A 21935-nucleotide genomic window follows, 5' to 3' on the forward strand; every position below is an offset into this window, starting at 1 on the left:
CAAACTATTTATCTATCCTACCAAGGAATACTTTGTGTGACAAACTACATTTTAGACTGCATTTCTTCCTATAAACATGTCAAATATATATATTTTTTAAATTCTGGCCCTTTATATAATCATAAAATAAATTACAGTTATCAGTTTTCCTGGATTATTTTTATTCTCTTTAGAGATAAAATTAAGAGTAGAAAAAGAAAAAGCCTACTTTTCTTCCAGTAAAACAAAAACATTCCCCCAAAATTTTATTTACACACTCACTTGCAAAAAAAATAAAGAAATAAAATATTGTGCTTCTGTAATGAATCTTACAGAGTTTTAGAGCCTTATAGTCTACCCACCTGAGCATTACTAGATTTGAGTATACAAACCTGGCCTGTATTTCCTGGTCTGTATTTTTTTACAGCATACTGAGTTTCTGGACTAAGATGAAACACTTAAATGTTCACCAGTGTCATAGTGTTAAAGTGGACATGTTTCAGCTGTGACAGATTAATTTTGTACCTAAGTTTTTGTAGAGACTGATGTAACAAAACAAAACAAAAATCAAACAAAACAAAAAAAAAGTGCTAAGATCTAATTCTGAAACTATATGCAAAACAAGTTTTACCCAGCCACCACGTGGAACTCTCTTTCCTTATATCTTTCCTTATATTTTATTTGGATGAGACTGTTCTTCTCTATGAAAAGCCAGAAAATTAAAACTACTTGCGAAGTTGTATCATATAGAACAATTCCTTCTCTGATGTCATCTGTGTCTTTCTCACAGAAGACATGTTACCTGGAGTACTGCCACTAAACTGCATTTCCAGCAGTCTGAAATTAATTTCCAGGTCTGGAATTAATCCAAGTGAATCCAGAGCTGCACCTCTGTATTTGTGGTGAATCTCAGTTCCATAGAACATCTTCTCTATCCTTCTTGGGAATCTCTGGAAGGGAACGCAAGAGAGCTTATGTTCATATTTTTCTGTCTTTCAGGTGATGCTCAGAACTCCTAAGACACAGAGAGAGTTTCATAAGAGGCAGTAGTTACTGGTGTATGTTCATGAAAATTAAAGCACATGACATACTCCTATTTCCATTTTCTTAGTGGAAATTATGCTATTATGCCTAGCCCAGATTTAGTTTAGTAGGGTGCATGTGAAAGATTATTGCAGTCCAGTGAAGGGCTACAGACAGCTGGGCATAGATATTTTATTTTTTTTTAATTGGGTATAAATGCTTCAATTGGTAAGGAACTGTGAGAGATAGGGTTCCTTCCCCCTCTTCAGACAATAAGTCCCAAGTTTATCCCTTCTATCTACATGTAGGCACCAAACATAAAGAGTGCAGTTGTTGTAGGCTTCCTCTATAAGTAGAAATCAAGTCTCCAAACAGTGATTTAAGTTTCATATTAATTGAATTACACTCTGAAAAAATAATTTCTCCCACTGACTGTTTATGTTACCTATGACAAATGTAATCCTAACTTGAATTATACTTACTTGAATTATATGGTTAAATTTGGGTAGGATGAACTGGGATCACAATAAATGATAGAGACATTTCAAGATTTTTCAGGGCAAGGAATGTCAGAATGTCAGCCCAGTAATGTTTTATTTAAAAGCAGAAAGGAAGATATGAGGGAAACATTTTATCTATAATGTGAATGCTTTGAGGTCTCTCTCTCTCTCTCTCTCTCTCTTTTTTTTTTTTGTTTATTAGTTTTTGTTTGCTTGCTTTTTTTTTAATATCCAAATCACATCAAGCTTACTGTTTCCTTAAAACACGTTGTCTTGTATATATTGTGATCAATGTGCTTCTTGTTCTCTCATTGTATAAAATAGTTCCATCAGTTGACTTTCTGCAATTGTGAAAATCTTTCTTATTTCTCAGCATAACAAAGAAATAATTCTCCTAACATGACTCATCTCAGCTGTAACTCAGATGGTACACAGATTACCTTAGGTGTCTCTCTGAAGTCCATAAACTTGCTTGCCATGTGTCCATTAAACAGAAGACTATAATTAGAAGTAAAAATAAGAAAAATCTACTTCAGCAGATGTTGAAATCACAGAATCACAGAATTGTAGGGGTTGGAAGGGACCTCAAGAAATCATCGGGTCCAACCTTCCTGCCAAAGCAGGTTCCTTAGAGCAGGGACATTGTGGAGTCTCCTTCTCTGGAGATATTCAAGGCCTACCTGGGCAGCCTGTTTCAGTGCTCTGTCACTGTCACCATGAAGTTCTTTCGCACATTGGTGCAGAACTTCCTCATCCACTCTGTGACCATTGTCCCTTGTCGTATCCCCACAAACCACTGAAAAGAGGTTGGCCAAATCCCTCTGTCTCCCACATTTAAGATATTCGTAAAAACTAATAAGGTCCCCTCTCAGTCTTCTCAAGGCTGAACAGACCCAGGTCTTTCAGCCTTTCCTCATAGGGAAGATGCTCCAGGCCCCATATCATCTTTGTAGCCCTCTGCTGGACAGTTTCCAGGAGATCCCTGGTTTTTTCCAGGGTCCGTACCAGGGAGCCCAGAACTGGACACAGTACTCCAGGTGAGGCCTGACCAGGGCAGAGTCGAGTGGGAGAATCACCTCCCTTGACCTGCTAGCCATGCTCCTTTTAATGTACGCCAGGATCCCATTGGTCTTCTTGACCACCAGGGCACACTGCTGGCTCATGGTCAACCTGTCATCCACCAGGACCCCCACATCCTTCGCCTCAGAGCTCCTCTCCAGCAGGACGTCCCCCAGGCTGTACTGATACATGCGGTTGCCCTTCCCAGGTGCAGGACTCTACATTTGCTCTTGTTAAATCTCATTTGGTTTCTTCCTGCCCATCTCTCCAGTCAGTCCAGGTCTCACTGAATGGCAGCAGAGCCTTCTGGTGTGTCAGCCACTCCTCCCAGCTTTTGTGTCATTGGCATACTTGCTGAGGGCAGACACTAATTCCTCATCAAGGTTTTCAATGAAGATGTTGAACAACACCGGACTCAGCACTGACCCCTGGGGAATACCGCTATTCACAGGTCTCCAGCCAGACTCTGCACCACCAATCATCACCCTCTGAGCTCGGCCAGTCAGCCAGTTTTCAACCCACCTCACTGTCCACTTCTCTATTCCACGCTTGCTCAGCTTTGGTAGCAGGATGTCATGGGAGACAGTATTGAAACCCTTGCTAAAGTCAAGGTAGATGACATCCACTGCTCTCCCCCATCTATCCAACTGGTGATGCCATCATAGAAGGCAATGAGGTTGGTCAAGCATGACTTCCCCTTGCTGAATCCATGCTGACTACTCCTCATAACATTCTTCTCTCCCAATTGCTTGGAGATGGCATCCAGAACAAGCTGTTCCAACACCTTTCCAGGGATAGAGGTGAGACTGACTGGCCGGTAGTTTCCTGTATCCTCCTTCTTGCCCTTCTTGAACACCGGAGTGACATTGGCTATCCTCCAATCTTCAGGCACATCTCTTATTCTCCAGGACCTTTCAAAGATGATAAAGAATAGTTCGGCAATCACCTCTGCCAACTCCCTCAGCACACGTGGATGCATCCCATCGAGACCTATGGATTTGTGTGTGTTGAGTGCACTCAGATGCTCCCGAACCACTCGCTTGTCAAATGGGGGGAGCCCTCCATTTCACAGACACTTTCTCCTCCCTTGAGGGTTGAGAAGTCCTAGGGGGGAGTCCTTGAAGCAAAGACTGAAGCATTCAGTATCTCCACCAAATTCTGTCTTTTAAGAATATACTCCATTTAGATTTAATAACAACACTCCAGGATTAATACTTCTGACATACTAAGCCAGTTTGTAACCTTTGAAATCTAATGTTTTATCAGGTTAACATTAAATGTAAATCACTTTAGCATTTGATTTCTTAGAAATTGTCAGGATTACTTAAGGTTATCAGTCTAGTCCAGTATCCCATTTTAAACTGTACCATTATCATCCTCAGATGAATATAAGAAACTCCATTACAGATCGTTATAGAATAACTCTCCTGGAGAAAGATGACACTCCTAAGCCTCTAATGTAGTAGGGGTGTCTTATGTTTTTTAATAAAAAAAGCTTATATCCCATTCAGACTGGATAATAGATGCTCTGCTCCCCAGTCCTTTTATGAGTTATGAGAATTTGCTTTTCAGAGTGTCTTGCGCCAATAAAGTCAACAGCTTAATTAAGAATCATTTGAAAAAGAATTTTCTTTTCTTAATTTTGTTTTCCATATAATGGCCACTTGCTTTTTTGTTATTAAAAAGAATGAAAATAAGTGGTTTATTATAATTTCACTGTCCTGCTTATTTATGTCTTCATCGTGTCACTTCTGCAGACAGCTGGAGGTCAAAATAATTTCTGTGTTTTTCTCCCAAAGTTCTTTAAGCTTTTGAGGTGCTTCATTTTTGAGTGTCTAAGCATGTATAAATCAAATGTGTATTCATTCTCATTGTGATTATCACATTTAATTATTTTTTCATGTAGTCCAAGACACTGGTAAAGAATTCCAAGTTTTACCAGTGTGTGAAACTCATTCATGGTATGGGTAGTGTGTACCAAAACTGGGTACCAAAACTTGGTACCAAAACCCATACCAAAACTTGGATGCAGTTTTAAGGCATAAGAATACTACTGGGTGATATAAAACCAATCTTGCTATAAAACATTGGAGTTAAAACCACAGAACATTGTCTCTGTGTACCCTCCTTTGGAATATGCTCTATTAGTTGTGATGAGTATTTACACCTAAAACTCAAATATTTTTATTTCCTTCAGGCCTGACAGAACTAGTTGGTAATGATCTGAGGCTGTTCTTGACAACTTTTTGTCTATTTTAAAATTTCCTTTTTTCACATTGCTATAGCTCTCATGTTCAAATTAAATCAAACTTTCCATTTGGTAAATGGCAAGAAGAAAAGGATGTTCAAAATGAATATGGGAAAGAATCATCACTCATCCTGTCATTTTCTGTGCTGTGGAAGCAGTCTTTAGTTGGTATGTTTCGTGACTGCACAGGATTTTCTGACCTTTGTTGGGCTGCATGGGGCTGTAGCAGTCCAGTCAAGGAGATGAGAACCTGGAGGCCTCACAGCTTTATAGAAGGCATCCTTACCTAGTCAAAATCAGTTATGGCCTTCCTTACAGCATACATCAGGAGAGATGGTAAGAGCAAGATCTAAATTTCTTATTAGGAATGGTTTGACTTACATCATGTTAGTATGTAGGTTACAGAAAAACCTGTACTACCACTTGCATGTGTTTGGCTAAAACAGTTCCAGTCCTTAGTGCTTTACTGGTGCTCTGTTTCATCAACTTGATGCATGAACATGGGATTTTTCTCCTCTAGTATGGGAAACTGTCAATTTTGGATCATACCATTACTCATACACTCCTTACTTATCAGGGGATTTTTCTCAGGAAAAGATTTACCATAGGTCTGCAAAAAGAGTGTAGCACATTCTTCCTGAGACCATAATACGTGGAAGAAAAAACTGTGGAAAAGCTTAAGAGAATGTCTATCATTATTCAATGATCATGTTGCCCATAGCCTGCAGGGGCACACAATAATTACGCTGGCAAGAGTTTAAATTGCTTCATCCAGACTCCCATTTATATCTATTTTCTTTGCCTCCACCTGCTTTTTTGTGGGGTTTGTTTTTCTTGTTTCTTATAGCTAAATTTCCCACTCTGTGTTGGATTTCAGCCAAAGCATGTTTTTATAAGCGGGGAAGAACTTTTCCCATATTACAGACTGGCATCTAGTGGGTGCACATTTTCTACCATCCTAGAAGCACAAAGAAAACATGTCTAAAGAAGGAATATTACATTATGGGAAATTCTTCATTGCAGTCATGTAGCTGGTGTTCATAAGAAGCTAATTGAGGTAGCCCTAACTAACGCTTCACCTCCCTCACAAGCATTTTGCCTCTCTTTATGTACAAGGACTGGTTTTGTTTGTTTGTTTGGCTGGTTGTTTGGTTGGTTTTTAATTGCCTTCTGACAGCTCCTGGCTATCAACTTTTATTTCACCTAGGTATTTCAGAATTACAGCTGTCCATTTCTTTCATCACCTTATGGTTTTTGTTGCTGAAGCCAGTTTTATACTGCTCCAAAAACCTCCTGTTATGGTTTATATCACCTTCCATAAAGATGCACTTAAATTCTTGGCTTTCTGATTGCTCTTTGAAAAGCTTTTTCTAAGGCGTCTCTTATTTCTACCAAAACTGAATCTGCCACCTTGGCTTACTAGGTTCCTCTTGACTTTTAATGAGCCTGAGCTTTTGTTCTATTGCTAAAACCCCAAAGTGAAGTGCAAGTAGACTGCTTTGTATTCGGTCACCATCCTTTGACCCTTTTGGTCTAAGCAGCTCTACCATGAGTTAAAATTTCCCAACAGCACAGTTTCTGAGGTCATTAGTATACAAAAAACTGTCTACTGTTGTCAAAGCATTCTCCTTATACAGGAATATAAGTAAAAGCATTCCCTCTTATGCTTCTCCTCCACAGTGGAGGTTTATCCTCTCAGGATATGTTTCAAAAAGTTTTTAAAATATTTAGACATTTTTAGTTGTTTTTGTTGTTGTTAAAGTTCTTTCTGTGTCAGGTAAAAAGAAGATGTGAAAAAAGCAATAAAATCAGACGCACATGTTGGGTACATGAAAACCATACAATGGACTCTCTTTTACCAAAGATGATAACAAGATAATGGTCAAAACTTCCAATGTCTACACAATAGCTTTATATATATATATATATATATATATATATATATACTGATGATTTGAGTGGGGTATTTTTTACATTATTATATAAGATTGGGATAAATAATCTTCCCAGTGGTATTTTTTTTTAGTGAGGAACTATATTGTGTGAGCAATAAGCTGCAATGATTACATGTCAGATTTGCACAATTTAATGTACTTCTATAACTAGCAGATTCTGTAAGAATTCTACTTTTGTTTTCCATAATCCTTAGTTTTATGTCACTAAGATCATTAATTTTATAACATGAATTCCATATGTGAAAATGTTGGCAGAAAATATACTACATTAAATCTGATAGAAAAAATGTGATACAGTTAATCCATAGACCTCTTTTACTTTCATCTTCCGTAAAGAGGAAAAGTCCAATAGCACTCAAAAGTGATTTTGCCAGCCCCTATTTTTATTGCTGTTCATATTTCTGTTCCAGGGAACTAGTACATATTTCTAGGAAGTACTCATTACTAGTTTCAAAGAAACTTTTTTTTTTTTTTTTTCCTAATATCTCTAGAATTTGGGTATTGAATCAAGAAAGAAAAAAAAAAAAAACAAAAACAAACAAACCAGGATATCCAATCCAATTAATGCACTCTTTCTGAAAGATAATAAATTGTATATCAGCAAACAGTTTTAAACCATAACAGCATCCTTCCTTATGCAAATGACTTTATTCTTCTAAGTGTTGCTTTGTTTAAAGAATATTTTTAGACTTTCTCAGGTGTACATTTTAATGATGGAAAGTCATTACCATCATACCTGTAACATTTATGTGGAAGAGCTAGTAAAAGTTTGGTCTCTTTTGTATCTTAGATATTTCTTGTGACTTTATCTGTATGTGTATGAATTTATGTACTGTTAGTATTATTTGTTTGTGAAATAAAAGGAAAGGGATGCTGTGGGTTTTCATGAATTCTCCTGGCAAAGTCACCATCTGGAAGGTTATACTGAGGAAAATACATACTACAGTTTCCAAACAATATAGTTTGAATTAATGATAAATCTGTCGCTTGCTTTTTCTAGCCATAACCTCAGTCTGGGAAGTAGAAAGTTAGCTGTCACAAACCTTCCACTGGAGAAGAGTCTATTTAACACTCTCCCCAAATAATGTCTGCTCTGTTTTGAACGATGGAGGTTTGTCTCCATTCACCATCGCTGCTTTCCTCCTTGTCTTCTTAGACTATACTCAGAAAACTGCATGATTCTTGCTTCTGTCCTGGACTGAAGACATCAGATGATATTTTTCCTCAAAAAAATTAAAAATTATATTTTTCTTTTGCATTCATTTCTAGATAGTAACCTTATGCAGCAACAATTCAGACTGCACCAATTTTCAAAAACTGGAAAGTATTTGCATGATATTAGGGCCATCTGTGTATGGAAAATACATTGTTTTTTACCTTTTCAATGAATCAATTTTCTTAAGTAATAATAATAATAATAATAAAGTGCAAAGCACAGATTTTGAGGGTTTTGAAATTCACTGTAAAAGTTTTGCACAGCCCTGTGTAATAGTAACTTTAACTTGACACAGTCCAGTTGTTCTGGTTCTTTATTTCAGGCTTCTTTATTACATGCACCTGTTTCAACTAACTTGTAGCTGTTTCTGAAACTCCTGATTGGCCTGCAGCCAGGAAGAACTGTATGTTCCCACAGTTAATATGATCTAGTTCTTTAGAGGGTTCATGGGGATGTGTGTAATATGAAAGTCCAGACAGATAAAAGCTTTCCTCTTACTTCTGTTCAACAATAGCCTTGCCTGTTTACTTGTTCTGGTCTCACAACCATCTGGGAGAAGACGTCGTTCCTTTAAAACATCTCCTGCATAGTCTGCACTTGAAGTTCACAACAAGTTCAGGGGAGTTTTGTACGGTTTTGGATTTCATTGCAACCAGTTCATGCAACGCCGGCCTAATCCTGTCTGTCCAGTTCCATAGTAAAATGGGTCTCTAATGACATCAACAAGTAAAAATAACCAACTAATTTAACAATAAGTACATTATACAGTTGAATGTAAGTGTAGAGATGCATTTTCTCTTTGTACATTCATGTTGGTTCTGGATAAGACTAGGTTAAGTAAAGCTTTTAGTGGGTGAAGTTAAATGTGTTATATAGTCACCTTATTTCTGAAAAAAATGAGTCTTTGTTTGAGAGCCTTCTGTGGGTCTACAGCAAGGAATATGATAATAAGGTCTCAGGCAAAAGGTTTGCCCATTGAGTTCCAAGGTACTCACTATCCACAACTGATTACCATCTTTTTGTTTGTAATAGCCACATGCAAAAACACGCCTCTTTCACTAGCAGCAACCCAAGATTTCTGCATCTCTTCAAAATCTGAAAAATGGGACAAAACTGTGGGAAATTCATTATTAAACTTTCTTCACATAATTTCATTTTTGACAGAAAAAGACATTAAGAGTCTGTTTCATCACTTCCTAGAACTTTTTTCAAAGGGTCATGAAGGACATATTTTCATGTGGCTCAGGAATATTTGTCAGAAAACCCTCTTCATGAGAAATTAGCGGCTCACAATTGATAGTTTTTGTTTGTTTGTTTGTTTTTAAAAGATTTGCTCTTTGATATCTGTGGAGATATTAGTCAAGAGGAGGGGACAGACTTTAACTGTATGCATGAAAGGAAGCACTTAACAGGGTATTTTTCCATTCTGCATCACTGTGGTTGCATGAACGCAAAATGTGATACTTGGTGACATCAGAAAATCAGAACCTGAATCAATAATGCTGCAATTCTTTTTGGGGAGGTCAGTTTAAAGAAACAGTAGAAAATTGTAATTTAATTAAGTTAAAGGGGAAATACTGCACTGTATTTATGAGAAGAGTATATTTTTATGTTTCTAAACATACTTTACCATTCATTTTGGGGAAAAAAAAAAAAAAAGTCTAAGCTTAAATGCTGAAATATTTCTACATGTTATAAAACATTTACTAAGAAAGGATGGAATACCCTAAAGTCCGTAGAGTAAATATGCTTACTAAATTCTACAAGTAATTGGGAATTAATACAGTCAAAAATGAGGATATGGATGGAGAGAGGAAGAAAAAAAAAAATCCAGAGGTGAAATTCAATTTTAGTTTTGGATTAAAAACCTCATTACCTAGTCCTTTGTCCAACTCTTTACAGAGATCAAGCTAGTGAAAAAGAACTGTATTTTGAGCTGTACAAGCAATCAGCCTCGAGGTATGTGTGCCCAGACTGCTGGAATCATCTCATTCTTTCAAGCTTTTTGACAGAAGCCCATTGCCTCCTTTAGCAGTTTGTCCCACTCCTTACTATAGGTTAGCCTGTCCTAGCAGAGCTATTGGAACAGAGTTTTCTTTGCTTCCGGTTCTTGTCAGAGTTTACAATTTTTTAAATTGGAAGGCGAGTTTTATATTAAGATACTCAAAGATGTAGTGGCTGTGGTGTTCCTTTTTGACAGCTCTGGCTGCAATAGACCAATAACAAGCAGCTTCAGGGCAGAGCATCTTTTCAGTGAGTCACTGAAGTTAGAGGATTGGTAAGACCAGCCAAACCAGTCAGAGGATTGCTACTGGTGGTCAGTGGTTTCTGCCCAAGATTTGCTGAAATTCTGGGACCTTAACCCCTGTGTCATTCTGTGGGTGTGTGCAGAGGAAAGATTTTTCTGCCCCATCCCTCACAGTTTGTCTCTCTTTTAGTGATCATTCTGCTCTTAAAGTCATTTCTCCTTGCTTTACCTTCTGCCATACCTAGATGGATAGCTCTCCTTCCACAGTCTCTCATTTAGCTGCAGTCTATGTGATCCCCTCACCCACCCATTAGTTTTTTGTTTTTGTTTTTGTTTTTGTTTTTTTTTTTTCCTAAGCCATTCCCATTTTTCTCCAACCATAGCTTTTGTCAACCCATTCTGATTCCCAAGTGTGTATGAGGATCTCGTGATATTTCTGGCTCACATCTTCCTCACTTTCCTTCTGAGCACCTCTGCCCCATGGGCCTTTACATTCATCTTTGAGGCTGTCATCCCCCCTTTATCTTTGTCACACCTTTCATTAAGTCATTTCCAGAACTTCTTAAAACCATCTCCCACACTTAGATCTATTTTTGCAGTTTTCCATCGAGTAACTATATTTCTATTCCCATAATCAAAATCAAATCTCTACTCAACCAGCCTATTTTTGCCACCAGCTGTACCTCTTACCATCTGCTTCTCTGTCTTCTTTTGTAAGATACTTTACCCTATCTGCATTTTGGTTAGTCTTCTACATCTTATTGTTTGAGCTTCAGCAAAGGAGACATTTTTCTTTTGTTCTTGATGTCCCAGCATGGCTATTTCAGGGAAATCGAGATTCATCTTAGAAGCCCTAAACTGAGGACTGGATATTCTAGTAGTCTTCTACGATCTTTCAGGCACTGAAACTGTGAAAGAATAAGATTATTTTGCTATTTCATCCATGGGAATGAAACATACATGTATGCAGTCCAGTCAGTACCAACCACTGTGGGTGAATCAGTCATGATTATTTTATCTATTGAATCCTGGTAATATGTATATGGCAAATGTAAAGTAACTTTTTTTTTCCTCTTCTAGTTTTTTAATCTGATTATATTTTGCATGGATCCAGTTTAAATTATATATTTCAATCTACAGCTATTTCAAATCTCCCTAAAATAACAAGAATGATTTAGACCGTGACAAATAATACCTTTCTCTATTTTTAGTAGTTGATCATATAGATGAAATTTTAAAAACAAAGCCAATAACAAAATAAATTAAAAACAAGCAAAATCTCTAATATATCAAATAAATCTTTCAGAATAATCTAAAATAAGCATGTATCATACTGATGCACTGAAGGACAATCATGAAGAATCTCTAATATGAATCTCTACTATGTCATATTGCAAATTTACCTTAGGATGACTAAATTACCGTGGTGGTTAGACACTTGCTAGACAGCTAAACTCCACCACAGCTGCTCTTTCACTTCTCCTCAAAAGGAGAGGGGGAGGAAGAAAGTACGGTGGGAAAGAAAAAGGCTTGCAAATTGAGATAAGGATAATTTAATTAGAGTGAAAAGAGGAGAAACAAACAAACAAACAAATGAAAAACAGGCAAAGGCTGCACAGAAGCAAAGAGAGAGAAAACAATTAATCTCTACTTCCCATCAATGAACACTGCTTAGCTACATCTTGGGAAGTAGGGCCTCCATATGCGTTGTGGTTGTTTGGAAGGACAGGAATTTTCATGAGAGCTTCCCCTTTCCCACCTTTTATTGCTGAGTATGACACCATATAGTATGGAATATCCCTTTGGTGAGTTTAGATTGCTTCCCTGTCAATGTCCCCTTCCCACAGACTACTTGCCTATCCACAGTCTACTGGCTTTTGAGAGGGGATTGGAGAGTCTTGGTGCTGTGCCAGCATCACTCAGCAATAGCTAAAACATTGGTGTGATATCGGGGCTGTTCTAGCTACAAATGCAGAGCACAACACTATATGGGCCACTGTGGGGAAAGTCAACTCCATCCCAGACAGATCTACAAGTTCTGATACTTCAGGCATGAAAGTTTAACTCTCCATGTTGAGTTTTACCACTGGTCCTCATTCTTTCAGTACATTTTGTGGGTCAGAATCCAGAATCTCAGGGTAGGTCAATTCTGTTCAGAGATGAATATTTGACCCATTCCAAGTCCTGCCATTGGCAGATATAAACAAAGCAGAGATAACACTATTTGTAGAGTTGTAGAGCTTTTTTTTTTTTTTTTTTTTTTTTTCTATAAACTAAATGGAATTTCCTCATGCCTAAAGTAAGTTAACCTCTCACTGCTTCACCACAAATGTAAATTTCAATATCCATGAAAAAAAAAAAAAATCTGGAAGCTTTTGGAAGAAATTCTCTTATTCTTTACTTTTTAACCAACCTCAATAACAAAAGTTTTGATAGCAGTTACTGTTCCTGCCTTAGTTTTGCTGCTTGTAAGTGCCTAATATTTTCTGTTTTTCTTTCTTTCCTGAAATGAATAGGCTCAGGCCTAAAAATATGCCTTAAATATTGAAGTTTAACTCATATTTCAAAGGCTACTTTAGAGTCTAATAGCAAATTAGTGGGTGTACAGTCTTCTGATGTGGAAGCCTAGGCCTATTTTTGCACCAAGGGAGGTTTAGGTTGGATATTAGGAAGAGTTTCTTTACTGAAAGAATTGTTAGACATTGGAATGGGCTACCCAGGGAAGTGGTTGAGTCACCACCCCTGGAGGTCTTTAAAAGATGTTTAGATGTGGATGATTCTATGATTCTGTGATTAGGAAGAGTTAGTTTGTGAAGAACTATTTGTTCTCACTTTTTCATATTGTTGTAGGGCTTCTATTCCACTTCTATGCAAAATGGTTTAGTAATAATGGAAGGTGAAACATTAAAGGTCTGCTCATCACTGCCACAGCTATAAAGTATTTAAATCACCCTGAAAAATATATTGGTCTTTTTATCTGCACTTTTAAAGAAAGTATTTTGCATGGGATAGTGAAGAGGTGCAACAACTGTAGATTTTTTTCCTTAATTTTTGTTGCTGTTGTTATTTGGTTGGTTGGTTGTTTTTCTTATGGGTTGTTTTTTTTTTTTTTTTTCGTTTTTTTTTTTTTTCTTTGTTTCTTGCTATTTGCCATCCACTATTGGGTTGTTCTTTAGGAAAAAAAAAAAAAAAAGAGAGAGAAAGAAATTCAGTATTAGAAAGCTTCATAAAGAAGGGAAATGTGGATGTTTCTCACTTGTGTTTATGTGTAAACTGTTTATGATTACTTCAGTGCATACTTTCAACTGCATGTCTCCAATGAGTGACAGAGCTGGATTTGGTGCCTAAATATTTCTACCTATTATCACATTAGTGATATATCCTAACCTGAAAGAATTAAGGATTTAGAAAGAAGAATAAATAAAGGATTGAGAATTAGTATATGTATGAACAGATATACATTATTATTTCCTTTTATTTCAGGTGAATTTTAGCCTTTGTTATTTGAGATCAGTGTTGCATACATTCAATAACTATAAAGAGTAACATAAGATAGTTAGATTAAAAACTATAGAAAATAATAAGTAAATGAAATGAAAAGTGTTTATGACAGTAATAGGAAACCAGAATTAGAGAAATACATTTATACATTAGAGAAATACAGTTTTATCTTTTTGTTGAATTTTGGGGTGATTGTTTTGTTTTAATGTTCAGCCTTATAATAATGATGAGATGCTGTCTATATTATTAAGTGCAAAAAAAAGGAGGTATTAATTTAACAATTAATAAATTGCTAAACCATATTACAAAGGACTATGAAATAGTTGGTCAGCTAGCATTTATAGCAATTTATAATTAAAAACTGCTGTTCCAGACAATCAGGCAAATATTTCACATACCGAATCTCTAGTGATGTAAAAGCACAGTTTTTGATGCAATTAAGTATTAGGCTTTTAGCTTTACTATATCCCCTTAATTATCTCTATCCTCTCCAGTTTTCTATAATCATTTCTCTGTCTCCTTCCCATTTCCAGTAAACCTAAGAAAGCAGAAAATTTTGCTAGTTAGTTTTACTGTACAGATCTATAGCAACCTCTAATCTATCTAGTATGAACAATATGGAAGCCAATTACATTTCATATTTAAAAAAAAATAAATCCAACAATGCACTGACTGGGGAAGAATTAAACTATTCTTAAGACCTCCAAGTTTGTATGCGTACAGAAGAGTTGATGTCCTACTGTGTTACACATAAGCACAGTATGAAACATCTCATTGTCTTTTTTAAACAAAGAAGAAAAAAAAAGTTGAGTAGATAGGATGTAAAATTGAAGTGGAGAGAACTTAGAAAACAGAATGTGCCAAACTGTTGATTACTAGTCTGTAAACTCACTTAAGTCAGTTGACAAAAAGCTATGTTATTGTAAAGTATTTCTATTTTTTCAGACACTGCTTCAGTGTGGTGAGTTGGGATAGTGATCTGAGGTGGGTTTTGGTTATTTTATTTTATTTTATTCTATTCTATTTTATTCTATTTATTTGTTTTACTTTATTTATTTATTTTTTTTTATCCAGTAACAGCTTAAAATAAAATGTTAACAATTCTCCTAAACAGAACTAGATAGCTCAGGACATCCCCTAAACTTCTTTTTTCTCCCAGAAAATTGTGTTCCACAGTCAAGCTTTTTCCTGCCTTATCCATTTGTGGCTACATGACTTGTACATTCCTGGGAACAGAGAACAACTATAGGAGGAAAGGATGCTACCACATAAAATCCTGTTAGTCTGGATTATCTGGAGACCTGGGGTACAGCTCTGTTCAAACATCCATGTGTCCAGATTTCTCCTTCTCTTGGACAGTTATTTGAACCATTTAGATATATACATTCATCCCTCTATCTATGTTTAAGACTGTATTCCTGCATCCCAGTTAGAAAAAGTTGACCCAGTGTAGCCTCAGAATAAAATCCTGTCTTCCAGGTGAGGCATGCTCTTCTACTGCTTTACTCAGTCCTTGGTTCTTAGTACCTTGAGTACCTTGTCCATCAAGGTACCTTGAGTACCTTGTCCATCTGTGGTCAATAGTCCAGAGACAATTCACTGATATAATTTCCATTATGTTTGCTAGGTGACTAAGTTTTAGTCTTACATTATACAGGATCACTTACTGGATCACAGCTTCATTTCCATACTGTGAAAAATGTAAAACAGCTTCTACAGATTCTTAGTCTATAGATCTTTTCCTTGTACTTGTAACAGCTCACAAACAATGTGCAACTAAGTCCTCATCTTTCCTACTTCTAAACTATGCATTCATATATGTTTATATATATATATATATATATATATATGTTTATATATATATATATAGCTAGAAAAATACTGTGTTCAAGTTTTGTTATAAACAACAAAGTACACAGCCCCTTCTTCTGTTTGAGCAAGCTTATGGTTGTGTAAAATAGAAACTCTGAAATATGCCTTCTTCTGTCTTCAACCCTCTAACATGCTTAGAGATCTTGGTGACATGGAGTATGCATAATTAATCAACAACTCTATGAGTACACTTTCAGCATGTTTGCCAATGGAAGTCTGCAACCTACTACTAAGCAATTTCTCATGGCAAGGTCAAGGATAAAATAACAGGCTGCTTAACTGATACAACAGGCAGATTAGATAAAAAGTGGAAAGCTTGCCCCAAAAGGATGGTACCTCTTCTCCTTCCATCTCTAGTTTTATTGATAAAACAGTCTCTTATTTCATGAAGAAAGGCTAAAAAGGACAGTAGAGTGAACACTTGTGTTAGATTGTCATCTTTAGGATTAGAGCTCTACATGAAAAAAAAAAAATCCTATCAATCTGATTTAAAGGTATTTAAAGGTAAAGGTATTTAAAGTATTAGCTTTTTACATATATGATGACTTGGTGAAAAGTCATGACTTCTTTCTTTTCAGACTGCTAGCAAAACACAACCATAGAAAATGAAAGTTCTGTATTTAAGCGATAAAAAATTAAGGTTATTTATTGAGACAAAAAGTACATTTAGTCCAATGTCATGCCTTCAATAGTTGCCAGTAGGTGGGACTTTTAGTGACCTTCTAGGAGTTCTTTCACCAGGAAAGCCACATATGTAGTTATCTCAGCTCAAAGTTGGTAGGAAGAGGAACTTCATGGCAGAGCAGATATTCACTGAGAGCCCATTCTGGAGAAAGGGAAAAATGTGAGATGGAAGAAACTGCAGAGAGAAACTTCTACATATAATGCTGTTTGGCATAGGTAGAATAGTCTCAAGTGAAGGACTGAACGAGAGCATGGGAGGTGGAGGAGGAAAAGTGTAGTTTAATATTCGTCTATGTTTCTCACTACTCACACTCACTTTAATTGGTAGTAAATTAAATTAATTTTCCCAAGTCAAATCTGTTTTTCCAACAGTAACTGGTAAGCAATCTCCCTTTCTTTACCTCAGTCCATGAGCTATCTCATTCCATTTTTTCCCCCAAGTCCTGTTGAGGAAGGGGAGTATCTGGGTGGGAATTTGTCTGTTAACCAGCGAAAACCCATAAACCACTTTCTGTATTAGCCTACTAACAGAACTCAGGGCTGCCCATGGTGTTCTCTCACACACTTTGCAACCTTGTCACTTCCTGTTTGAGTCTGTGGACAGCTGCAATAGCTGTCTCAGAAAACAAAACTAAAGATAGCCCTTTGCTCTCTAGAGAGGTGATACCCAGGATCTGCTCATCTGAGAAGAACTTTGGAATGGCAGTCTTGTAGTAAGTGAATTCATGCTGGAGGACAGGCAGACTGTGTGATCCTGAGCCAGAACTTTTGATAATTTCTGTGAGGTCTATGATATTCTACACTTGGCTCACAACAGTCAGGCACTGGCCTGAAACAATGAAAGTCCTGAGTAAAAATGGAGATAGGAGCAACAGCTAGTAAAGGTTGTCCAGGTTGTCCAGTATGAGGAAACAGGGCCAGTACACAATAGTGGTATTCCCTTTCTACAATTAAGGAATTTCCTGAATCAGAGGACAAGCCAGTAAAGCATCTGTCCTTCACAACTTTGTCCCTGGAATCTAATTGAACATTTACCTCCTTAGTTTCCTGTGGCAACGAATTCCAGTAATGTGATATCCTAAACAACAACAAAAACCACTTGCATTAATTTTCATTTTCTGTCTGCTAGCTTTATTCTGCCTCTTAGTTCTCTAATAGAAAACAGTAATATTTTATATCTGCATTTTTTCTTTATAACATTTTTTTTTTATTATAGAAAACCCTGTCAGTCATCTCACTTCTAAGGAATGATGTACTCCATTTAATTTCTCCTTACATAAAAGCTATTCCTTTGCTCTGATTATCCTTGCCATTCTTTTATATGTTGTTGTTGTGTGTGTTTTTGTTGTTTGTTTGTTTGTTTGATTTGTTTGTTTGTTTCATTATGGCTTTTTTTTTTTGTTTTAAGACAGCAGACCAGAATCAGACAGAATGTCCAGATCATGATATGATGTAGATCTATACTGTATCATAAGGAGTTTGTTTGTAGTAGCAGTAGTAGTATAATGAGATTTGCTAAAATTTGATTTGCACTTCTATAGCTTCTTTGCATTTAACTGTTTTCCAAAAAGAAGCTGATTTCAGTATCTCTTTTTCCTGGGTCATAGTTCACGCTGTATGTCTACTTAGGTTTATTTTTTTTCCTTCTGTTTCTTTCTGATTATTCAGTTTGAATTTCATCTTCTGTTTTATTATTCAGTCACTGACTTATCATGTGATCCTTCTATATTTCTACACTGTCAGCTTTGACTGTTCTCAACAGTTATGTGTCAGTGGCAAGCTCTGTTCTTCCACTTTTATAGTTGATTCTGAAAATATTAAACACGACATATCAATGAGGAAACAACTAGCATCCTTCCTTTGCTATGAAAGCTGATTATGTATTCATACTAGGCATTTCCAAGTTTCCAAGTGGTTATATATCCATTAGAGGCCCTTCTTTCCTGTCTTTTGGAGACAGAAAATGTATGCATTCAGATGGATACAGTATCTTAGTTATGTGAACTGTCTTCCAGCTTTCTGATAATTTCCTTCCCTAAAAATGCTGGAGGCTTCTCACATCTTGCCTGGCAACAGTGATAGTCTTAGGAGCATTTCTGCATCCTCAATCATGTAAATACTATTTTTACGATGAGCACTGTCTTTTCTGACAGCTCTCAAGCAGAAAATCCCAGAATGTATTCTGGTAACATGAGAAACAGTCCCCTTGTGTAACTTACCAAAAATCTCAAAAAGAGAAAAAATAATTTTAATGTACATATATGTACATATCTTTTTCTTTCTTTCTTTCTTTCTTTCTTTCTTTCTTTCTTTCTTTCTTTCTTTCTTTCTTTCTTTCTTTCTTTCTTTCTTTCTTTCTTTCTTTCTTTCTTTCTTTCTTTCTTTCTTTTTTTCTTTCTTTCTTCCTTCCTTCCTTCCTTCCTTCCTTCCTTCCTTCCTTCCTTCCTTCCTTCCTTCCTTCCTTCCTTCCTTCCTTCCTTATTCCCTTCCTCCCTTCTTCCCTTCCTTTTCTTTATTTCTTTCCTTTCTTTCTCTTTTTTCCTCAGAACGTGAGGCTGTCCCTTTTCAGGGACAATATTAGCTGATGGGGGTGACCGTGTCCCCAAGTCCCAAAGGGACAGAGTACGCAGTCTTTTGTCTTTAAATATATAAAAACAAGGAAACAGCAATGTACCTTAAGTCCTTTACAGCTTTATTCCTTACTGTAGCCAATATATTAGAAACTGGAGCAAAGAGTATTCAGTGGTGGCTGGGATACCTTTTAGGACATTATAGTCACTTTTTTCAAAATGTGAATGCAAAGTAAGAGTTTCTGATTTGTAGAAGCTGGCATAACCAGGAATCTAGCCCAGAACTTGTGGCATTCACACCTCACAGAACAAGGATTAGTGAAAGATTTATTCTTGAACATGTAAAATTAAAGCCATTGTCTTCCCAGAAAATTATCAGCATGAACTATGTTCCTTCCAAAAAATACACATTGAAGATACTTTTGTTGTTGTTGTTGTTGTTTTTATTTTATTTTATTTTGTTTGTTTGTTTGTTTTTCTGAAAGGATATATTCAACAATAATTACCAAAATCATAATTCTGTACATTCTTGGAACAAGACAGCACTGGAAAGAAACCAATTCATGTATTCAGATATTTTACATGCACAACAAGTGTGTGTGTTGTTTTTTTTTTGTTGTTTGTTTAATTTGAATACATATTATTTATATGGTCACCAACTTGTGAGAAGTCAGGAAGCTTCCCTGCCTTTTATAAATTAATGAAAGTTGGGACCTCTCAGCAATTTGCAGATTTGGATTCCAGTTATATACGGTATTACACAGCCAGTTACGACACTGAAAAGATTTGTTTAACTGGAAGACTAAGCTGAAAGAAAAAGCTTGTTTAGAGTATGCCAAAGCAGTAAAATGAGGAGAGGCTTTTGGGAAGAGATTACAGATTGGTATAATTAGGTGAAATATCAAGAAAACACTTTCTAGTCATGAGGATTATTAACCTACAGAGAAGTATCTCAAGGGAACCATTTCGGAGGCAAAGGAATCTACTAGCTGAAGTAAAAGCCTTGGTCTTTGCCTTCACTACGATTCATATTTCTTACCCTTTAAAATGTATTCCTTGCAGAAGCTGTATTTTCAATTTCAAATATATATAAATTATATTTACTCTCTCCCTCATACCCCTCATACTCATACTGTAGAAACACAGTAACTACAGTGTTTAATTTTTGCCCACTGCATCTGGGCAAATTCATTGATCATGCAAACATTTACTAATGTAATTTTTTTTCTGACTCTTGGACCCAGTGCTATTATTTTGTGTTGAAACCAGCAGTATATATGGAAGTAAAGACATCTATGGTAGTGACTATCAAGAAGATTGGGCTCTAATATTGTATTCATACTAATAAATTAAGGAACTTGGAGGCAGAACTTGAAATGCAGTAAGCCATACTGTTAAATTGGTAGAACAGTTCCAATCATAGTTTTGTCCTTTGTCAGATGGCATCCTTCAGCACAACTTCTGTTGTAGGATAAGATACTAGTTAAGATACTGATCTTTAAGGAGTAAGAAAATGACTTTTAAAGGGTAAGATAATAACATATCTGTGTGCTGTTCCATGCCAGAGGGCCTCAGAGTCACATGGCATGTACATCCTAGTACATGCCATTTATTGATTTAGTTCTTAATTTTGAAAATTTATATAATCTGTTAGATTTTGCAGCTTCTTAGTATACAGAAATGTTTATTGAGACTGTCAATAAAAGAAGCCAAGAACTTCTTTCATTTGATTCTTTTTGTTCTAGAGAAGATATCCAAAGAAGGTCAATTGCATTGAGTCCAAAAAGTGCTTATTTCTCTCCTCATTATTGATGTCAGCAACTGGAATTAGGTAATGTGATTCTTGTTCCTTATTTACACAACTCATTTAAATTTCTGTTCTCTGTGGTAAGAGAAAAGCTGAGTGAAGCATTCTTATCTAGAGACATTTATCATGATGGGATAAGCTACCCTGCTGAGGTTCTTCTCTCCATTGACTGTCAATCTAGACCAGTAAATTAATCAAGATGGTTAAAGGTAATGGAGATCCTGATCAAGAAGCCTGAGGCTCTCATCCTGTGCTCAAGATGTGGTGTTAACTTTTTCCATGGGAAGAGATGAGACTCCACAGAGGAGTCTTAGTACTCCAGGTTTTGCACAAATTATTACTTTGAGCACATCCACTTAATTAAGATAGACAGAATTTGCTAACATCCTGTTGTGATAATCTGATCTGATCTGATAATCTCATCTGACAGAAGGCATAAGGTTCTTCTGAATTCCTACCTGATTCAAGCCTGATAGCTGCATTAAGAAAATCAGTACATTTGGAGTTACCTATGTTGTATATTACAAGCATATTAGTGAGCTTTGTCTCAATGGTTAATTATCACAGCTATTAAAGTGTGTTTTATTTCAAGACTATCTCTTGTCAGCCTTTCACTTTCATACAGTATTTGAACACTAGACTCAAAATCCCTCTGCTATCCATGTCCTCATTAAAATTTCAGCTAAAACAATAAAATTCCAACCTTAATTTTGCTAGTATTTATTTTATCTCTGGTGCATGCATATTCTCTCCAATGCAATAACCCATTCCTCAGGTGTATGAATCTGAATTCAGCATTGTAGTAATAGTTGTACATGAGGTAATACACGTAATACGCTTACACCTATTTCATATTTCTCTGCTTATGAATCCAAGAATGCATTTATTGGTTGTCATCTCATATTGAGTGCATGGCTTAGGCTGCTTGGATCTCAGAGTAACTTCTCTACAGTATCTTCTACAGTAAATATAGAGTAAAATTATGTGGAAGTTGAAGAACAACCACTTAAACATATGGGGGCAAGTGTCGTGACAACCATGCAAACTCATCTTAAGTTGAAATAGTCCAAAAATGTTTTTTAACATATATAAAGGCACTGTCACTACATCGCTTTGGTAAAAATACTAGCGCTTGATTTACTTTGCTGCATTTTCCACACAATTAAGCTGAATTTTATGCATACAGTAGTATAGGCAAGCTAAAATTTATTATTATTATTATTATTATTATTATTATTATTATTATTATTATTGTCATTATTACTGTTGTTCT

This window comes from Anas acuta, chromosome 1 (assembly GCF_963932015.1).
Source record: "Anas acuta chromosome 1, bAnaAcu1.1, whole genome shotgun sequence".
NCBI lineage: Eukaryota > Metazoa > Chordata > Aves > Anseriformes > Anatidae > Anas > Anas acuta.